Consider the following 21,191-nt stretch of genomic DNA (forward strand, 5'->3'; position numbering starts at 1 on the left):
GGGTGCTGTGGTTTAATTGGTGAAAGTGCCTGCCTTGTAAACGGGAGAGATTTGGTTTGAATCCCAGCCATGCCTTTATGCGTCCATGGTAGCCATTACTTATTTAATCCTGGGAGAGGAAAAATGGACCAGGTTTTCGGTAGTTACCTCCAACATCCTATGAACACATCATCTCAGTGGTTTCTAAAGTCTATGGACAATGGCGTCTGTCCTGCCAGTGTCTTCAGAAACTGCTGTCAGACGCTCCTCTAAACCATGCAATACAAGCAAGCAGTGCTGCCAGGCCCACGTTGGAGTTGAAATCCACTGCTGAAACACAACGAAAAGCCGCCTGACAGCAGAATTGTGATGGATAGGTTCATTGACACTCACAGTGTGTTTGAAACTGCATATAACACGGGAGAGACACTGACCTGAAATGAGCTTTTTTGCATCCACAACCAAGGATTGGCGTTGCAGTCAATGCAGTGACCAAGACCCATGGGACAAAATTCTGGCCTCTATCCGACAAGGGATTGTAGGATTGTAGGACTGGAGTGAAGGATCGGTCCCACTCTTTACAGCCTTAATTGCAACAACAGGACTAGGTTTTGAGGTATCATGGAGCAGAGCTTGGAAGAAGAGGCCACAGCCTTTGTTGAATGCCCACTTTGGGGACTAGGCAAGTCTCTGTGGCGCAATCGGCCAGCGCGCTCGGCTGTTAACCGAGAGGATGGTGGTTCGAGCCCACCCAGGGACGAAAACTTGTTTGCGGCTGTGCAGCAAGAGTTCTGGTCGTGCCCTTGGAACTTGACGTGCTGCCTGGACCTGGCTAGAAGGCCCGAGCTCTTCCTTGTGGCTTCAGAGCTGTTGGCTTTTGTGCTTCTGCTTGCCAGCCTTGAATTGAACAAGGAGTCTTTCAAGGCACTTTGCTGTCAATGTCTTTTTTTGCTTTTTAACTGAAAACGGTAATGAAAGGCAGAACCAAGGTCATGCAATTTCATTCAACTCTTCCTATGTAACTTTGGGAAAAGTGTAAAAGCTGTGGCGCCGTGGCTTAGTTGGTCAAAGTGCCTGTCTAGTAAACAGGAGATCCTGGGTTCAAATCCCAGCGGTGCCTGCTGATACCTCTTTCTTTTTCCGTTTCCTTGGGCCTGAAACCATGAAAACCTCATTTGAAGTCAATGCAGCACTAAGCAAAGGTCAAAAGGACAAGAATGCAGCCGTCTGCAGAATGACTTTGGTAAGACTTGATGCCAATAGCTTTCACCAGAGTATAGAGCTCTCTGTTTTTACTCAAAACGGACATGAAAGACAGAAACGAGCTGATTGAATTTCATTCAGCACTTCCCATATAACTTTATGAAAAGTAAAAGGAGCAGGTGGAGGCACCGTGGCTTAGTTGGTCAAAGTCCCTGTCTTGTAAACAGGAGATCCTGGGTTCAAATCCCAGCAGTGCCTGCTTTATCTTCCTTTCCAGCACTAATAACCTTCCCAATGTTTGAAATGGCAAGAACCTCATTTGAAACCGATGCAGCAAAAGGCAACCGGACAAGAATGTAGCCGGCAGCAGAATGACTTGATACCAATGTTTGTCACCAGAGTACTTGAATGCCTTTGCCAACAGTGGGTGCTGTGGTTTAATTGGTGAAAGTGCCTGCCTTGTAAACGGGAGAGATTTGGTTTGAATCCCAGCCATGCCTTTATGCGTCCATGGTAGCCATTACTTATTTAATCCTGGGAGAGGAAAAATGGACCAGGTTTTCGGTAGTTACCTCCAACATCCTATGAACACATCATCTCAGTGGTTTCTAAAGTCTATGGACAATGGCGTCTGTCCTGCCAGTGTCTTCAGAAACTGCTATCAGACGCTCCTCTAAACCATGCAATACAAGCAAGCAGTGCTGCCAGGCCCACGTTGGAGTTGAAATCCACTGCTGAAACACAACGAAAAGCCGCCTGACAGCAGAATTGTGATGGATAGGTTCATTGACACTCACAGTGTGTTTGAAACTGCATATAACACGGGAGAGACACTGACCTGAAATGAGCTTTTTTGCATCCACAACCAAGGATTGGCGTTGCAGTCAATGCAGTGACCAAGACCCATGGGATCGGTCCCACTCTTTACAGCCTTAATTGCAACAACAGGACTAGGTTTTGAGGTATCATGGAGCAGAGCTTGGAAGAAGAGGCCACAGCCTTTGTTGAATGCCCACTTTGGGGACTAGGCAAGTCTCTGTGGCGCAATCGGCCAGCGCGCTCGGCTGTTAACCGAGAGGATGGTGGTTCGAGCCCACCCAGGGACGAAAGCTTGTTTGCGACTGTGCAGCAAGAGTTCTGGTCGTGCCCTTGGAACTTGATGTGCTGCCTGGACCTGGCTAGAAGGCCCGAGCTCTTCCTTGTGGCTTCAGAGGTGTTGGCTTTTGTGCTTCTGCTTGCCAGCCTTGAATTGAACAAGGAGTCTTTCAAGGCACTTTGCTGTCAATGTCTTTTTTTGCTTTTTAACTGAAAACGGTAATGAAAGGCAGAACCAAGGTCATGCAATTTCATTCAACTCTTCCTATGTAACTTTGGGAAAAGTGTAAAAGCTGTGGCGCCGTGGCTTAGTTGGTCAAAGTGCCTGTCTAGTAAACAGGAGATCCTGGGTTCAAATCCCAGCGGTGCCTGCTGATACCTCTTTCTTTTTCCGTTTCCTTGGGCCTGAAACCATGAAAACCTCATTTGAAGTCAATGCAGCACTAAGCAAAGGTCAAAAGGACAAGAATGCAGCCGTCTGCAGAATGACTTTGGTAAGACTTGATGCCAATAGCTTTCACCAGAGTATAGAGCTCTCTGTTTTTACTCAAAACGGACATGAAAGACAGAAACGAGCTGATTGAATTTCATTCAGCACTTCCCATATAACTTTATGAAAAGTAAAAGGAGCAGGTGGAGGCACCGTGGCTTAGTTGGTCAAAGTCCCTGTCTTGTAAACAGGAGATCCTGGGTTCAAATCCCAGCGGTGCCTGCTTTATCTTCCTTTCCAGCACTAATAACCTTCCCAATGTTTGAAATGGCAAGAACCTCATTTGAAACCGATGCAGCAAAAGGCAACCGGACAAGAATGTAGCCGGCAGCAGAATGACTTGATACCAATGTTTGTCACCAGAGTACTTGAATGCCTTTGCCAACAGTGGGTGCTGTGGTTTAATTGGTGAAAGTGCCTGCCTTGTAAACGGGAGAGATTTGGTTTGAATCCCAGCCATGCCTTTATGCGTCCATGGTAGCCATTACTTATTTAATCCTGGGAGAGGAAAAATGGACCAGGTTTTCGGTAGTTACCTCCAACATCCTATGAACACATCATCTCAGTGGTTTCTAAAGTCTATGGACAATGGCGTCTGTCCTGCCAGTGTCTTCGGAAACTGCTATCAGACGCTCCTCTAAACCATGCAATACAAGCAAGCAGTGCTGCCAGGCCCACGTTGGAGTTGAAATCCACTGCTGAAACACAACGAAAAGCCGCCTGACAGCAGAATTGTGATGGATAGGTTCATTGACACTCACAGTGTGTTTGAAACTGCATATAACACGGGAGAGACACTGACCTGAAATGAGCTTTTTTGCATCCACAACCAAGGATTGGCGTTGCAGTCAATGCAGTGACCAAGACCCATGGGACAAAATTCTGGCCTCTATCCGACAAGGGATTGTAGGATTGTAGGACTGGAGTGAAGGATCGGTCCCACTCTTTACAGCCTTAATTGCAACAACAGGACTAGGTTTTGAGGTATCATGGAGCAGAGCTTGGAAGAAGAGGCCACAGCCTTTGTTGAATGCCCACTTTGGGGACTAGGCAAGTCTCTGTGGCGCAATCGGCCAGCGCGCTCGGCTGTTAACCGAGAGGATGGTGGTTCGAGCCCACCCAGGGACGAAAACTTGTTTGCGGCTGTGCAGCAAGAGTTCTGGTCGTGCCCTTGGAACTTGACGTGCTGCCTGGACCTGGCTAGAAGGCCCGAGCTCTTCCTTGTGGCTTCAGAGGTGTTGGCTTTTGTGCTTCTGCTTGCCAGCCTTGAATTGAACAAGGAGTCTTTCAAGGCACTTTGCTGTCAATGTCTTTTTTTGCTTTTTAACTGAAAACGGTAATGAAAGGCAGAACCAAGGTCATGCAATTTCATTCAACTCTTCCTATGTAACTTTGGGAAAAGTGTAAAAGCTGTGGCGCCGTGGCTTAGTTGGTCAAAGTGCCTGTCTAGTAAACAGGAGATCCTGGGTTCAAATCCCAGCTGTGCCTGCTGATACCTCTTTCTTTTTCCGTTTCCTTGGGCCTGAAACCATGAAAACCTCATTTGAAGTCAATGCAGCACTAAGCAAAGGTCAAAAGGACAAGAATGCAGCCGTCTGCAGAATGACTTTGGTAAGACTTGATGCCAATAGCTTTCACCAGAGTATAGAGCTCTCTGTTTTTACTCAAAACGGACATGAAAGACAGAAACGAGCTGATTGAATTTCATTCAGCACTTCCCATATAACTTTATGAAAAGTAAAAGGAGCAGGTGGAGGCACCGTGGCTTAGTTGGTCAAAGTCCCTGTCTTGTAAACAGGAGATCCTGGGTTCAAATCCCAGCAGTGCCTGCTTTATCTTCCTTTCCAGCACTAATAACCTTCCCAATGTTTGAAATGGCAAGAACCTCATTTGAAACCGATGCAGCAAAAGGCAACCGGACAAGAATGTAGCCGGCAGCAGAATGACTTGATACCAATGTTTGTCACCAGAGTACTTGAATGCCTTTGCCAACAGTGGGTGCTGTGGTTTAATTGGTGAAAGTGCCTGCCTTGTAAACGGGAGAGATTTGGTTTGAATCCCAGCCATGCCTTTATGCGTCCATGGTAGCCATTACTTATTTAATCCTGGGAGAGGAAAAATGGACCAGGTTTTCGGTAGTTACCTCCAACATCCTATGAACACATCATCTCAGTGGTTTCTAAAGTCTATGGACAATGGCGTCTGTCCTGCCAGTGTCTTCAGAAACTGCTATCAGACGCTCCTCTAAACCATGCAATACAAGCAAGCAGTGCTGCCAGGCCCACGTTGGAGTTGAAATCCACTGCTGAAACACAACGAAAAGCCGCCTGACAGCAGAATTGTGATGGATAGGTTCATTGACACTCACAGTGTGTTTGAAACTGCATATAACACGGGAGAGACACTGACCTGAAATGAGCTTTTTTGCATCCACAACCAAGGATTGGCGTTGCAGTCAATGCAGTGACCAAGACCCATGGGACAAAATTCTGGCCTCTATCCGACAAGGGATTGTAGGATTGTAGGACTGGAGTGAAGGATCGGTCCCACTCTTTACAGCCTTAATTGCAACAACAGGACTAGGTTTTGAGGTATCATGGAGCAGAGCTTGGAAGAAGAGGCCACAGCCTTTGTTGAATGCCCACTTTGGGGACTAGGCAAGTCTCTGTGGCGCAATCGGCCAGCGCGCTCGGCTGTTAACCGAGAGGATGGTGGTTCGAGCCCACCCAGGGACGAAAACTTGTTTGCGGCTGTGCAGCAAGAGTTCTGGTCGTGCCCTTGGAACTTGACGTGCTGCCTGGACCTGGCTAGAAGGCCCGAGCTCTTCCTTGTGGCTTCAGAGGTGTTGGCTTTTGTGCTTCTGCTTGCCAGCCTTGAATTGAACAAGGAGTCTTTCAAGGCACTTTGCTGTCAATGTCTTTTTTTGCTTTTTAACTGAAAACGGTAATGAAAGGCAGAACCAAGGTCATGCAATTTCATTCAACTCTTCCTATGTAACTTTGGGAAAAGTGTAAAAGCTGTGGCGCCGTGGCTTAGTTGGTCAAAGTGCCTGTCTAGTAAACAGGAGATCCTGGGTTCAAATCCCAGCGGTGCCTGCTGATACCTCTTTCTTTTTCCGTTTCCTTGGGCCTGAAACCATGAAAACCTCATTTGAAGTCAATGCAGCACTAAGCAAAGGTCAAAAGGACAAGAATGCAGCCGTCTGCAGAATGACTTTGGTAAGACTTGATGCCAATAGCTTTCACCAGAGTATAGAGCTCTCTGTTTTTACTCAAAACGGACATGAAAGACAGAAACGAGCTGATTGAATTTCATTCAGCACTTCCCATATAACTTTATGAAAAGTAAAAGGAGCAGGTGGAGGCACCGTGGCTTAGTTGGTCAAAGTCCCTGTCTTGTAAACAGGAGATCCTGGGTTCAAATCCCAGCAGTGCCTGCTTTATCTTCCTTTCCAGCACTAATAACCTTCCCAATGTTTGAAATGGCAAGAACCTCATTTGAAACCGATGCAGCAAAAGGCAACCGGACAAGAATGTAGCCGGCAGCAGAATGACTTGATACCAATGTTTGTCACCAGAGTACTTGAATGCCTTTGCCAACAGTGGGTGCTGTGGTTTAATTGGTGAAAGTGCCTGCCTTGTAAACGGGAGAGATTTGGTTTGAATCCCAGCCATGCCTTTATGCGTCCATGGTAGCCATTACTTATTTAATCCTGGGAGAGGAAAAATGGACCAGGTTTTCGGTAGTTACCTCCAACATCCTATGAACACATCATCTCAGTGGTTTCTAAAGTCTATGGACAATGGCGTCTGTCCTGCCAGTGTCTTCAGAAACTGCTGTCAGACGCTCCTCTAAACCATGCAATACAAGCAAGCAGTGCTGCCAGGCCCACGTTGGAGTTGAAATCCACTGCTGAAACACAACGAAAAGCCGCCTGACAGCAGAATTGTGATGGATAGGTTCATTGACACTCACAGTGTGTTTGAAACTGCATATAACACGGGAGAGACACTGACCTGAAATGAGCTTTTTTGCATCCACAACCAAGGATTGGCGTTGCAGTCAATGCAGTGACCAAGACCCATGGGATCGGTCCCACTCTTTACAGCCTTAATTGCAACAACAGGACTAGGTTTTGAGGTATCATGGAGCAGAGCTTGGAAGAAGAGGCCACAGCCTTTGTTGAATGCCCACTTTGGGGACTAGGCAAGTCTCTGTGGCGCAATCGGCCAGCGCGCTCGGCTGTTAACCGAGAGGATGGTGGTTCGAGCCCACCCAGGGACGAAAGCTTGTTTGCGACTGTGCAGCAAGAGTTCTGATCGTGCCCTTGGAACTTGATGTGCTGCCTGGACCTGGCTAGAAGGCCCGAGCTCTTCCTTGTGGCTTCAGAGCTGTTGGCTTTTGTGCTTCTGCTTGCCAGCCTTGAATTGAACAAGGAGTCTTTCAAGGCACTTTGCTGTCAATGTCTTTTTTTGCTTTTTAACTGAAAACGGTAATGAAAGGCAGAACCAAGTTCATGCAATTTCATTCAACTCTTCCTATGTAACTTTGGGAAAAGTGTAAAAGCTGTGGCGCCGTGGCTTAGTTGGTCAAAGTGCCTGTCTAGTAAACAGGAGATCCTGGGTTCAAATCCCAGCGGTGCCTGCTGATACCTCTTTCTTTTTCCGTTTCCTTGGGCCTGAAACCATGAAAACCTCATTTGAAGTCAATGCAGCACTAAGCAAAGGTCAAAAGGACAAGAATGCAGCCGTCTGCAGAATGACTTTGGTAAGACTTGATGCCAATAGCTTTCACCAGAGTATAGAGCTCTCTGTTTTTACTCAAAACGGACATGAAAGACAGAAACGAGCTGATTGAATTTCATTCAGCACTTCCCATATAACTTTATGAAAAGTAAAAGGAGCAGGCGGCGGCACCGTTGCTTAGTTGGTCAAAGTCCCTGTCTTGTAAACAGGAGATCCTGGGTTCAAATCCCAGCGGTGCCTGCTTTATCTTCCTTTCCAGCGCTAATAACCTTCCCAATGTTTGAAATGGCAAGAACCTCATTTGAAACCGATGCAGCAAAAGGCAACCGGACATGAACGTAGCCGGCAGCAGAATGACTTGATACCAATGTTTTTCACCAGAGTACTTGAATGCCTTTGCCAACAGTGGGTGCTGTGGTTTAATTGGTGAAAGTCCCTGTCTTGTAAACAGGAGATCCTGGGTTCAAATCCCAGCGGTGCCTGCTTTATCTTCCTTTCCAGCGCTAATAACCTTCCCAATGTTTGAAATGGCAAGAACCTCATTTGAAACCGATGCAGCAAAAGGCAACCGGACATGAACGTAGCCGGCAGCAGAATGACTTGATACCAATGTTTTTCACCAGAGTACTTGAATGCCTTTGCCAACAGTGGGTGCTGTGGTTTAATTGGTGAAAGTGCCTGCCTTGTAAACGGGAGAGATTTGGTTTAAATCCCAGCCATGCCTTTATGCGGGACGAAGACTTGTTTGTGATTGTTTTTTTACTGTCCAGCTCTCCACAATAGATTGGACCTGAGTTTTTAGGTCATTAGATGCACCAAGCTAAAACTGATAATCTAACACTACAGCCTCTTCCTCTCTTCATGAATGTTACACAGTTCAGTTCATGTTCAAACTGCTTAGAGAGATGTTGTCATTATGTTAACATCACTGCCTCGGGGCTTCCTCAAGCAGCCAGTTTTACTACATGGAAAAAGATTCCAGAACATGACTTTACAAACTGATGACACATCAAAGGACATTTAAGAATATTCTTAATGACATGTACATGCTCAGTTGCCGTGGTGATGGATTTATTGGCATGCATACTCATAAGGTGTTACTGTTTCATCCAGTATTTTTGAACGTTAACACTTGTTCAACAAGGATAACTTGAGACTCAACAAGTTCACGATTGACAAGCAGTTTTTAAATGAAGAATCAGTTCGATTATAAATATAACAACATACGAAAAAATGTTTTATGAAAATTCCAAAGACACTTACATATAAATGTATATCAGCAGCTTTGTAACATGGCATGTTATCATGCTAGCCAGAATAACCAAGTAGCCATTGCTGTTCAAACTGCTTAGAGAGATGTTGATATGGTGTTAACATCACTGCCTCAAGGCTTCCTCAAGCAGCCACCAAGGGCCCAATCTCTGGAATATTTTACAATTTCATACCCCACTCTTCCATCCATCTATAGTGCTTATCCTTAAGGGTCACGGGAGAGCTCCCAGTTGACAGCAGGAGGTGGGGTAAAACCCTGGACTCCTCACCAGTCAATTACAGGGCCAACACATAGAGATAGACCACCACTAACACTTACACTCACACCTCCAGGCAATTTTGTGTCATCAATAAACGTAACCTGCATGTCTTTGGACGGTGGGAAGAAACCAAAGTATCACAGACAGATTCAATGCTCAAACCATAAACCTGCTGGCCAGTGGATTCAAATCTGGAACCTTTTTGTCTTTAGACAGCAGCGCTAACCATGGCACTGCACTGCACTAGTCAATAGAAGAATCCAATTCTTTATGGTCATCGTTATGAGTGATCATACATGTGGTTATTCTGGACCAGCTGGAGAGTCTTTAACGACTTATTGGGGCAGCCTGATAATAACAAGTTGCAATAGTCCAACCTAGAAGTGACAAATGCATGGACTAATTTTTCTGCATCATCTATAGACACAATGGGCCTGATTTTAGCAATATTACGTAGATGGAAAAAGGCAGTTCTAGAAATCTGTTTAATGTGGGAGTTAAAGGACAAATCTTGATCAAATAAGACTCCCAGATTCCTCACAGTGGAGCTGGAGGCCAGAGTAATGCCATCCAGAGCAGTTATGTAGGTAGAAAAGGTGTCCCTAAGGCAGTCCTTCTCAAATAGTGGGGGGCGCGTGTGACCCCGGGGAACATGTTTTTTTTTTTTTTTGCTGTACTAGAATAAAGTGTAATTGCACACCCCCTACAGTAGGTGGCAGTGGCGCTCCCATTGTCAGAGTGCGCGCAGGGAATATTAGCTTTATGTGTAGGGTTTTGTCGTTGAGCATGCGTACACACAGCAGAGCGGGAGAAATGAAGTGCAGTGAACAAACCCTCAAGAGACACCATGGAAAATTTTTTAACAGGGATGAAAAGAAAGGCGGAGAGAGACAGAGATAATGAGACAAACGAAAGTCTCCCGAAAGCTAAGACGAGGAAGTATGACGAAGCATATGTAGCGCTTGGCTTCACCGTGACTACGGTGGGAGACGAGGAAAGATCGGTGTGTTTACTGTGTTTAAAAATGTTGGCAGCGGACAGCATGAAGCCAAATAAATTAAGGCGTCACTTAAACACAGTACACCCCAATCATGGTGATAAGCCGCTTGAGTTTTTTCAGCGAAAACGTGCCGAATATTGCCATCAGTCATCCTGCTTTGTGAATGCTACTTCAGTAAACCAACGAGCACTGCTAGCATCATATAAGGTGGCGTACCAAATTGCTCAGTGCAAAAAACTCCACACCATTGCAGAGGAGCTGATACTGCCTGCAGCATTAGACATGGTCTCTGTCATGCTGGATGGCGCAAGTGCTGCAAAACTAAAAACTATCCCTCAGTCCAATGACACTGTTGCCAGACGTATAAATGACATTGCTAATGATCTTAAAGAACAGAACTGGTAGATAAACTCAAAGACAAACGTTTTGCCTTACAATTCGATGAAGCAACTGACAGCAACAAAGACTGTTTGTTTATTGCTTATGTACGTTTTGACATGACAAACACCCTGTGTGAGGATCTACTTTTTTGTAAATATGTCAGAGACAGAGCCACAGATGAAGAGCTATTCAAAATGCTGGACTGCTTCCTGAGTGAGAATGGGCTAAAGTGGGAGAACTGCATTGGTGTTTGCAGTGATGGTGCACAGGCCATGGCAGGGATGAGAAAAGGACTTCAGGCACTCATCAAGAAGGCCTCACCTAATGCTGAGTGGACACACTGTGTTATACACAGAGAAGCACTGGCATCAAGGCACCTTTCCTCAGAATTAAGTGAGGTTATGACTGACATTGTAGGTGTAGTCAATTTTATAAAGACCAGACCACTAAAAACAAGAGTCTTCTCTGCTATCTGTGAGGAGATGGGAGCTGAACATCAAGCTGTGTTGTTTCACAGTGAAGCAAGGTGGCTGTCATGAGGAAAAGTCTTGTCCCGAGTTTTTGAGCTCAGAGAGCAGATAAGAATGTTTTTGGTGCAGGAGAACAAGTATGAAGTCGCAGAAAAATTTAGTGATGAGAACTTCCTGGTGAAACTGGCCTACCTGAGTGACATCTTTGGAAAGCTGAATGAACTAAATCTACAGCTTCAAGAGAAAGATAAACACCTCCCTCAGGTCACAGACAAGATCAGCTCTTTCACTCGAAAGTTTGCAATGTGGGGCAGGCGACTTGATGAAGGAAATACTGATTCATTCGAGAACCTACATGAATTTGTTGACACTACTGACTATGATGCCACCTCAGTGATTCCATGTATTAAGCAGCATATTTCATCACTGATGGGATTCTTTAAAAAGTACTTCCCTGAAAACAGTTCCCAGTATGACTGGGTGAGAGATCCTTTCAATGCACCAGCTCCAACTGGTTTCAGCTCTGCAGAGGAGAACCAGTTCATTGACATGACGTCTGACTCCACATTGAGACTGAGGTTCACATCACAGACACTGAGTGAATTCTGGCTGAGTGTAGAGAGGCAGTATCCACTCTTAGGGCAGAGGGCTGTGGGCATTCTTCTTCCTTTTGCAACATCTTATCTATGTGAGACTGGCTTCTCCGCTGTTGCTGCACTGAAGACCAAGTACAGGTCCCAGCAAAACATTGAGCAAGAGCTGAGAATTGCAGTATCCTGCTTCAAACCTTGCTTCGAAAAGCTGTGCACTGCAAAACGTGCTCATTGTAGCCATTAATCCTGACATCCTCATTTTGATTAAAAAAAAATCAGTACAAATTGTTTTATTCATTTTTGTTTTGTAGGTTAAAATGTTTTATATATTGTGCTCCTGAGTTAATGTTGCTGATCAATTTGAATTTATTATTATTTATTGATTTTATTTAATTTTATTTTTCAGTATCAAATTGTTAAATTAGTTGGTCAGAAATGTTTATAGTTTAAATAAGGATTTAATTTCTTTTGAATTTCAGGCAAATTGATGCACTTTAAATCTTTTCTGTTGCAATTCAGTTCATTGTTAATAAAGCTGTTCTTTGTTGTAAGTTGATCTATATTTCTTTCTTTTTTCTTTTTGTTATTTTCTTTAATGTTAATAAGGATGCAATGTTATGCAGAGATGTACTTATAACAATTTTATAGACAAATGATACTATTTGTAGTCGCGGCGCGAAATGTTTTCTTCTTCCTGTGTATCATCTGCGTAACAGTGAAAATTAATAGAGTGCTTCCTGATAATATTACCCAGAGGAAGCATATAAGGTAAAAAGTATTGGTCCAAGCACTGAACCTTGTGGAACTCCATGTCTAACTTTAGTGTGGACAGAGAATTCGTTGTTAACATGTACAAACTGAAATCGATCTAATAAATAGGACTAAAACCAGTTTAATGTGGTTCCTTTTAAGCCAATGAACTGTTCCAGTCTCTGCAGTAAGATGTGATGGTTGATGGTGTCAAAAGCAGCACTCAGGTCTAACAAGACAAGTACAGAGAGAAGTCCTCTGTCTGATGCCATAAGGAGGTCGTTTGTAACCTTCACCAGTGCTGTCTCTGTGCTATGGTTTGCTCTAAACCCTGACTGGAAATCCTCAAATAGACTGTTGGAATTTAGAAAATTACACAGCTGATTGGCTACAATTTTCTCCAGGATCTTGGAGAGGAAGGGAAGGTTGGATATAGGTCTATAATTAGCTAATACACCTGAATCAAGAGTAGGCTTTTTCAGGAGAGGTTTAATTACTGCCACTTTAAAGGACTGTGGTACGTAGCCTGTTAGTAAAGACTGATTGATCATATCCAGTAAGGACGTGCTAATTAAGGGCAGGACTTCCTTAAGTAGCCCAGTAGGAATGGGGTCTAGGAGACATGTTGACGGTTTGGATGAGGAGACTATTGAAGCCAATTCAGGAAGATCCATGCGGTTACCCTCCCCTTCATCCAGACTTCTGTTTGTTTGTTTTTTGGAGTTTGCTTGTAAGGAACCCATCACTTTTCTGTGCACCTCTCTTTCGGCCACAAGTTTTTAATTCTCTTTCAGAGGTCCTAAAAACCTTCCTTTTTGATAAAGCTTATAATTAGGGCTGGCTTGGGCCTTGGACCAGCCCCTAGTTATGCTAGTTTTTCACTGTTACCATATCGCTAGTTATTAGTCATATTCCAGTACTATAGTTGCTGTTATTATTTTGGTTGCTGTTTGTTTGTGAGCCTGGTTCTGTTCGAGGTTTCTTCCTGTTAAAGGGGAGTTTTTCCTTGCCACTGTTGCCTAATATAATATCTGATGCTTGGGGATATGGGGATTTTTGAATCCTTAATTTTGAATTCCTGAATCGGTCTCTCTCTTAATTAAAGAGTTTGGTCTAGACCTGCTCTTTATGGAAAGCGTCTAAGAGCAAGGGTATCGCTCCTACATAGACAACAATCTCAACAATCTCTGTTCTCAGCAATCTCTCAACTCAGTTCAAGCTAAATCTAACTCTTTTAGGGGCCTGAAACAAGCTCAGGTGTAGAAGACGCCCAAGAAGGAACCTACAAACTGAGTCTCTCTCTGCCTGATCTCAGTATACATACCGGACTCCCTTCCACATTCACCTGTTTCATACATATCCATTCCATAACCACGATATTTTGAATATTCTGAAGTTCACTAAATTTAAATGACATGTTGTGGCATGGACCGTGTTAGGCTGGGAACGTTTACCTCAAGAGTATGCAGCTGTGACCCTGGAGGCTACTGTTACAGTACTAACTGTATGGTGGTGGTCAACATTTATTTATTTCTGCATGAATATATAAATGATCCCTGGAACTGATTAAATAAACTGTTGTCACACACGCTGAATTAGTTTGGAGGCGTTAATTTGAATCCCACTTCTGACAACAGCCACTTTCCATTAGAGATGCACCTGCATTGTGCTGCAGAGATACAACATATTGGCTTCTGTCTGACATGAAGTTGCATTCGTGATCTCTGCCAGCAAATTTTAAACATATGAGCAGCATTATTAGGGTTTAGTTAAATGATACAGTTGTCTGGCTTGGTTTACTTTTTTTCCATAATCTTGTACTAGGAAGCTCCACTAGAGGGCAGAAAAGACCTGTGAACATCCATCCATCCATTATCTATGCCACTTATCCTTAAGGGTCACAGGGGGGCTGGAGCCAATCCTAGCTGACATTGGGCAAGAGGCAGGATACACCCTGGACTGATATATAAAGGATATTTTTGCAGGCTACGTTTTTTTTAACATGTCATTGTTGTCAAATTCAAATCTAAACACTGTAAAAACTGAATTCATTCACATCCTGTCATATCCATCTACCTCATGTATATAATAGAACATAATCATCCCATATTTGTTCCAGCAACTTTTCTCCCTGCATTATTGCCCTGCTGTACTTTTATTTTGCATGTGTACTTTTATTTATACTTATATATTTAAGTTTGTACAGAGCAGTTAAATTTTAATGCTTAAATATTTGTTTACTTTGTTCAGTCTGGAGCCTGGCAGTGGAGTAAAATGTATGTATGTATTCACATACTTGGCAAATAAAGCTGATTCTGATTCTGTGTTTGAAAGTTTTGAAGTTTTGAAAGCAAAATTATGTTGTATGTGTACATATTTAGTTACAATTATTAAATAATTTCAATAAATATTTCAGTCTTAAGAAAAGCATATAAATAGTGGATATATAAATGGTAGTGCAAATACCAGACTAAAAATGACATCAAAAACAAATGTTGCAGTGAGTGATGCCAGGGCAGATGCATAAAAACATGTTTGCTTAGGTCACAGTGACCTTTTGTCAAGAAGAATGGGATGGATGGATGGATGACAGACAGATACACAGAAAATGCAAAAACATAATGACAGTCGTCATCTGTAATCTGCCATCTGCCATTTATACTGATGAACATGCAAGAATAGGAGTAAAACATTTATCTTCTATTGACTGGGGCATGAGAATGGTAAATATCCCAGGGACTGGGCCCCGGATGGCTGCTGAAACTGGCTGCTCGAGGAAGGAGCAGCAGGTGGCCCTGAGGCAGTGACGTTAACACCATATCAACAGTTTCAACACAAACTGAACATTATGAAACTTCATAAAAAGAGGAAGCATTAGTATTAAGTAGTGATGAGTATTTCAGGACTGTTATATTAGTTTCATCCTAGTGCACCTAATAAACAACTTATGGCGCTTTTCCACTACCACCTACTCGGCTCGACTTGACCTTTAGAGTTTTCCATTAGGTGATAGTACCTGGTACCGGGTACTTTTTTAGTACCAACTCGGCCAGGGTTCCAAGCAAGCTGAGTTAAGCCGAAAATGTGACGTCAACAGACTGCAGGCCACTGATTGGCCAGGGAGTGACATCACTGGATGAGTCATGAGAGGGACTCGTTCACAAGAATCAAACCCGCCGTTTTTTGAAACCCTGGCAACAGCGACCATGCATTTTTATTATTTCTGTGAACGAGGTAAATGGCTACACGCAAACCAAACGTTCAACGTCCTTAATTGTGTTGTGTTTGTGTCACATACAAATTACGCCACTGGACTTATAGGGCCGCCTTGCTGTCACGACCCCACCCACGTTGTGGTGGTACACAATTGTAATGGAAAACGACCCATCTATGGAGACAAAGATGCTCTGCTTTTCCTCAGTTGTCACTTCCTGTTCAATATTTCTCAATGTAAAAACACGACAGTGTCCTTGACAGCTCAACAATATGGCAGACTACTGTAAAGGCCATCAGTTTGAATTATTTCCTTCTCGACCCTAAAAACAAAAAACACAAAATTTACGTTTTTTTGGTCACTTTTCAAACTGAACATTACCCATGAGCTTCATCAACCGTATAAACACAGTCCACTTTGCGCTACGTTACAAAACTTTTATTTTTACTATTATTCTTTTTTTTTTTCATTGACATTGCTGAATTGAATCATGGATCATTTAGATGCAGTGTTATCACTAATTCAACAGTACTTGATATTTGATATATTTGATTGTTGTATCTTACACAAAACTACACCGTGTTGTGGGTGCATCCGTTGTTTTGGGCACTCCATCATCAATGGGCTTCATTCCATTTTGAATTGCTGCTGGTCTGCCATAAGCTGAAACACCCCTGTATCTTTTGAGAAAACACTTTTAATAGCCTGTGATGTGAAGTGTGAAGTTGCTCATTCAGAAGAATATGTGGCTGAGGATTTTTAATATGAAATTAACTTTCTTAAAACAATAAAGCACTTAAGTGTGTGTGTGTGTGTGTGTGTGTGTGTGTGTGTGTGTGTGTGCGCGCACGTGTGCATTTATTTATATGGCTACATATTGATCATTTTGTACAATGGTCATATAAACAGGACGAAGATGGGGTTATCAAGCTGGATTCACATCCCTCATTTAAGCACTGGTTACTTTCATATATTTAATCAAAATGGGCTTTAATTGATTTGCATCCAACCTTCACTGCTACACAGTTTAATTATTTATCCACGTCACATTTAATGTTTTAACATTTTTGCTCCTGACAGCTTCATGTATTTCACAGGCCAACATCTCATTTGTTTATCCATAGCACAGTCTGAGTTTCTCCATTTCTATATCTACCTCATTTCATAAACTGTACCTTCAAAGTGCTCTCTGACACTAGACCTGGGACGCCTTGTGTCCATGAAATGAGAAAATTAAACCTTTGTCATAGAACTAAACCAAACCAATCGATAGAAAGGCGTCGACCTGGAGAGTAACATATATCAGCATGAGGATTCTAAATGGCTCCTGTTGTGTAATACTGACCTTTGAATTTTGACCTCGGAGTATGTTTAAAAGCTTATAACTTAGCATCATAAGGGGCTACACACATGGGACCAACTGTTATAGAGAGCTCTTGACCTCAGGTATCATGTGAGTTTGGGCAACAACTGGATTTATTTTCAGATATGGGTAAAATACAGCTGTTAGAGCCAACAGCGCTACGGATCCACCAAAGACAGGCAGGATGCCGTGGAAGAACAGGCTGATAGAAGAAGCAGGAAAAGCCAGGAAGAGCAAGATGGAGGCCAGTGAGGATGTTAACCCCACCTGGGCTTTCTTTAGCTCCCCCCAGCTAACAAGACCTGCCAGAGGTGGACGCAGAGTGGCCTCTTTTCAATACTACAGTGTGGAGCAACAATGTCATGAATTGGTTATAAGCTACAGTTGATGTTACAGTTAATGTTAATGTCATCACACAGTGAAAACATGTGACAGTAGCTGTAATGCAATCCAGCAATGTGGCAACATCAATGATGAAAACAGGTAACAAATGTACTGACTCATCTGCTGTTTGTCTTATAACTATACGTTTATTTTTCACTATTATCAGAATTCCCACAATGATCAATATTTCCTCTACAGTTATAAACTGTTATTCACCCTTTTCTGTAATTTGTCTTTTAGAAAAAGAAGAAGAATCCAGTTGAGACAAGGAAAGGAGAAGCTTCCACTAAAAAGATAAATAAACATTTTGATCTATTTAATTATCAGAGTTTCCTGCACAGATGGAAAGCTCCTCTGGCTGATGAAGTTGTTTCTTAACTATCACCTTCCTTGTGTGTTGTTTGTCTTTTAGAGAGAGGAAAGAAAACAACATGAAGAAGAAACAAGAAGCAGACCAGATGAGACAAGACGCCAGGAGAGAGGACAGCGTGCAGGAGAGGAGTCCAGACAGGTGGAGGCCAGAAGGATACAGCACACACAGTGGACCCTCTCATTTAGGACATAAACGTACTTTTATGTATTTGTTATGTCAAATTCATATACTGATGAACACTTCATCTGTTGGCTTGCTGAGGTTATTAACTGTTATTGCACCTTGTCTTTCCAGTGAGGATGAGCGGCCCCAGATGTCCCCCCAGCTGCTGCAGCAGGACTGTCACAGTTTTCTGTCCTGAAGATGATCAGTTTGAGAACTTACATTGTAACACACTTTGTCATTCTCAAGAACTTCTGTCAGTCGCTTTGGTTATTTTTCATTCAGGCCCTTTAAGAACAACAATAGCATTGTTTCATCCTGTTTATTGCTATCATGAAACTCGATGAAAAGACCAAACCAACATGTATTTTTCACCTGCTTTTTGTTTCTCATAAACATTCACATAAAGTTCACAGGACAAGTTACACAGTCATTGATAGTCACATGGAAGAAACTGATAGCATACTGTATTTGCTATGATCTGTTGTGTCATCAGGGTTTCCATAGCAACATCATATAACAAGTAAAATAGGTTAATGACACAACTCTGTAACATTTAAAGTTACACGATAGCAGTGACATAAAGTAGAATAGTATTGTTATAACGTTACAAAGGAGAACTATATACATGTATATACAGTATATATGTATGTATGTATGTGTGTGTGTATACATACACCATCTGTATATGTGTATATATGTGTTTGGTAAACTCAGCGTAAGCAGCACTCACAGTAAATACACCTTCACATGCACACTGGTCTCTCCTGCCCTCTGCTGGAATTTCTTAGTACAAGTTTTTGAGAAAAGGCAAACCAAGCCCAACAACAAAAGTATAATGATATTCAAATCTAACAAAGTTTCTGATATAATTTTATACAAATCTTTCACAGATCAAGGTACCAAGTATGTAACTTCTTGTCAGACAGAGGCCAAGTGAAGATGCTGCTCCAGTGGAAAACAGTTGTTATCAGAAGCACGATTTAAACCCACACCAACAGGGGAGACTATGACCTAAACACAGCACCTTAGACCGCTCAGCCACCCTGACAAAGAGGATTTACAAGTTGATTTGGTACGTTCCACAGTTTATTCTATCAGCGTCAGGGACCATTATATATAATTTCAGAAATAAATGAATGGTGAATACCATTATTCAGTCAGTACTGTAACAGCGGCCTACAGGGTCACAGCTGCATATGTATGGCAGATGTTACCATGAAAACCATGTGAACTGTCTATCTCTTTACTATTAAAAAGGCAACGCAATTTGAATTTATTTACTGTCATGGTGTCCACATTACTTAAACAATTTGATGAAAAGCATTATAAAAAAGTCCTGGGATTCAGAATAACTACATGTAGGATTATTCATAATGACAACCATACAAGAATACTAGTAAAACATTTACCTTCTGTTGACTGGGGCATGAGCGGCACAGTGGTGCAGCGGTTAGCAACCTGGGGTTTTTCTGCATGTACTCCCCATGCTTGCGTGGGATTTCTCCGGGTGCTCCTGGTTCCTTCCACAGTCCATAGACATGCAGGATGTGTCAGCCCTGTGATTGACTGGCAACCAGTCCAGGGTGTACCCCACTTCTAGTCTAGCCCCCCTGTGACCTTGAAGGATAAGCGGAATAGACAATGGGTGGATGACTGAAATGTAAAAGGTTCCAGGGATTATATGCAGTAGCATCATATGCATATGCATCGCACATCATTCTGCTCTTACAAAAAGTGTTCACCCTTGTATGAGCTGAATTATTCATTATGCAGGTAATAATATTAACCTCATAACATCTGACTGGAATACCTGTGTGTGATACACCTCCAGTTGTTGGGGGTGTTTGGTAAACTAAGCATGAAGCTCCAGTGGCGCTTTTCCATTACACAGTTTTAGCACTACAAGTGTTTGGTTTGCGTGTAGCCATTTACCTCGTTCACAGAAATAATAAAAACGCACGGTCGCTGTAATTACACTTTTCACAAGAGTCCAGGTCTCGTACGGAAAACAGTTGATGTCAGAAGTGGGATTCGAACCCACGCCTCCAGGGGAGACTGCGACCTGAACGCAGCGCCTTAGACCGCTCGGCCATCCTGACTCTGCGGTGTTAAGCTTTCAAAAATAATTTCACAAAAGCTCTTCGATTTATAGGTAAGCGTTATGGACATTGACAGGATGAGTCCCAGAACTTGTTGGAAACTCACAGCACCGTTGGCGAGGCGGAAGTAGTCAACCCCAATCAGTCACTCTCCCGTAGCCAATCCTGTATCAGAATGAGGTTAGGACCTCCTACCTCATTAGCATATACACACAAAAAATGTAGGTGAGCAAACATGTAGAAATAGGTACAAGATTTTTATTTATTCATTTCCTGTTTAATTAACAACTTTTATGTATTTATTTCTGCATTTAATTATTTACTTATTTATTTTTGTTTCTGTTTTCATGCATTCATTTCTGTATTGACTTATATATTTATATAAATTGACATTTCAGTAATTTTTCATCCTCCATAACTGAGCAGCACAGCAAGGTTGAAACTGTTAGTAAATGAAAAGGAGAGCGAGGCCCAACAAAATTTATAAACTATAAGTTGCATCACTGACAGCTTTTCACCAAGTGCCACAAAACTTCCTCTTTCTTTTAAAACTTAACATGACTATATTAGGAAGGGCTGTCCCATTTCACAAAAACTATGATTGATGGTTTTATATCGTTTGCCTATATCATTTTAACTTCCTTTCTGTGACTAAGCGGGGGCATGTGTTTCAGTCTTGTAATTTTTCTCTGGGAAATTAGAGTTTTTAAAATCGAATAATTACAAATATTACCAAAAAAGTCTGAAGCCTGAAGAATTAGCAGCTTTTTAACAAGTGTAGATTCCTACTGTAGGTGTCTACAGACTATCATCACTGTCACTCATTCACATGACACCGACAGTGCTGCAAAAGGTCAGCCAATCAGAGTGAAATAATGGAATGAACTTCCTTATAATAAATACTGAAATAGTCCTAAAAGGAACTATATAGGAAAAACTGACACAAACTGCTGTGTCATGTATCAGCAGGTTCAGTGTAGGATGTGGGCCGTCACAAATCAAAAATTCAAACTTTGAAATCATTCAAAGTTTTTATATCAAAGTATTTGAAGTACTTTTATCTCAGTCTCCATCACGAACTTTGAAGAGTAATATCTCCATCATATCCTGACAGCAGATGGTAGTTTCCAAGGAGTAACGACTTAAAACAGGGTTTGGTCATGGTCTATTTACCACTCTTTTCGCTCACTGTTTACTAAAACCTGCCAGGCAACACTGACCGGTGAGAAAGCTGTGTGGAACCAGCAGGGTCAGATATCTGGGATGTCGTTATTCCCTCTAAAAAAGATCATTAGTTGAACAGGTGACCATTTTGAGTAAAGGGGAAGAACCAAAAGTTCTCCCTACACCTTAGG

The 21,191-nt window shown here is 42.5% G+C and overlaps 17 non-coding genes across 17 annotated transcripts; 16 read left to right on the top strand and 1 right to left on the bottom strand.

The window, feature by feature from the left end:
• Positions 1–665: 665 nt before the first annotated feature.
• On the top strand, positions 666–739 carry trnan-guu (transfer RNA asparagine (anticodon GUU)). Its single transcript has one exon. It is a non-coding gene; the product is annotated as a tRNA-Asn (tRNA).
• Positions 740–1,025: 286 nt separating this feature from the next.
• On the top strand, positions 1,026–1,099 carry trnat-agu (transfer RNA threonine (anticodon AGU)). Its single transcript has one exon. It is a non-coding gene; the product is annotated as a tRNA-Thr (tRNA).
• Positions 1,100–1,366: 267 nt separating this feature from the next.
• On the top strand, positions 1,367–1,440 carry trnat-ugu (transfer RNA threonine (anticodon UGU)). Its single transcript has one exon. It is a non-coding gene; the product is annotated as a tRNA-Thr (tRNA).
• Positions 1,441–2,214: 774 nt separating this feature from the next.
• On the top strand, positions 2,215–2,288 carry trnan-guu (transfer RNA asparagine (anticodon GUU)). The gene has a single exon. It is a non-coding gene; the product is annotated as a tRNA-Asn (tRNA).
• A 286-nt stretch (positions 2,289–2,574) lies between these two features.
• trnat-agu (transfer RNA threonine (anticodon AGU)) lies at positions 2,575–2,648 on the top strand. Its single transcript has one exon. It is a non-coding gene; the product is annotated as a tRNA-Thr (tRNA).
• A 267-nt stretch (positions 2,649–2,915) lies between these two features.
• On the top strand, positions 2,916–2,989 carry trnat-ugu (transfer RNA threonine (anticodon UGU)). The gene has a single exon. It is a non-coding gene; the product is annotated as a tRNA-Thr (tRNA).
• An 832-nt stretch (positions 2,990–3,821) lies between these two features.
• trnan-guu (transfer RNA asparagine (anticodon GUU)) lies at positions 3,822–3,895 on the top strand. Its single transcript has one exon. It is a non-coding gene; the product is annotated as a tRNA-Asn (tRNA).
• A 286-nt stretch (positions 3,896–4,181) lies between these two features.
• Positions 4,182–4,255, top strand: trnat-agu (transfer RNA threonine (anticodon AGU)). Its single transcript has one exon. It is a non-coding gene; the product is annotated as a tRNA-Thr (tRNA).
• Positions 4,256–4,522: 267 nt separating this feature from the next.
• Positions 4,523–4,596, top strand: trnat-ugu (transfer RNA threonine (anticodon UGU)). Its single transcript has one exon. It is a non-coding gene; the product is annotated as a tRNA-Thr (tRNA).
• Positions 4,597–5,428: 832 nt separating this feature from the next.
• trnan-guu (transfer RNA asparagine (anticodon GUU)) lies at positions 5,429–5,502 on the top strand. The gene has a single exon. It is a non-coding gene; the product is annotated as a tRNA-Asn (tRNA).
• Positions 5,503–5,788: 286 nt separating this feature from the next.
• Positions 5,789–5,862, top strand: trnat-agu (transfer RNA threonine (anticodon AGU)). Its single transcript has one exon. It is a non-coding gene; the product is annotated as a tRNA-Thr (tRNA).
• Positions 5,863–6,129: 267 nt separating this feature from the next.
• trnat-ugu (transfer RNA threonine (anticodon UGU)) lies at positions 6,130–6,203 on the top strand. The gene has a single exon. It is a non-coding gene; the product is annotated as a tRNA-Thr (tRNA).
• Positions 6,204–6,977: 774 nt separating this feature from the next.
• On the top strand, positions 6,978–7,051 carry trnan-guu (transfer RNA asparagine (anticodon GUU)). Its single transcript has one exon. It is a non-coding gene; the product is annotated as a tRNA-Asn (tRNA).
• Positions 7,052–7,337: 286 nt separating this feature from the next.
• trnat-agu (transfer RNA threonine (anticodon AGU)) lies at positions 7,338–7,411 on the top strand. The gene has a single exon. It is a non-coding gene; the product is annotated as a tRNA-Thr (tRNA).
• Positions 7,412–7,678: 267 nt separating this feature from the next.
• trnat-ugu (transfer RNA threonine (anticodon UGU)) lies at positions 7,679–7,752 on the top strand. Its single transcript has one exon. It is a non-coding gene; the product is annotated as a tRNA-Thr (tRNA).
• A 168-nt stretch (positions 7,753–7,920) lies between these two features.
• trnat-ugu (transfer RNA threonine (anticodon UGU)) lies at positions 7,921–7,994 on the top strand. The gene has a single exon. It is a non-coding gene; the product is annotated as a tRNA-Thr (tRNA).
• An 11,759-nt stretch (positions 7,995–19,753) lies between these two features.
• Positions 19,754–19,836, bottom strand: trnal-cag (transfer RNA leucine (anticodon CAG)). The gene has a single exon. It is a non-coding gene; the product is annotated as a tRNA-Leu (tRNA).
• Positions 19,837–21,191: the final 1,355 nt, after the last annotated feature.

The sequence above is a fragment of the Pempheris klunzingeri genome, chromosome 10 (genome assembly GCF_042242105.1).
Source record: "Pempheris klunzingeri isolate RE-2024b chromosome 10, fPemKlu1.hap1, whole genome shotgun sequence".
In the NCBI taxonomy this organism is placed as follows: domain Eukaryota; kingdom Metazoa; phylum Chordata; class Actinopteri; order Acropomatiformes; family Pempheridae; genus Pempheris; species Pempheris klunzingeri.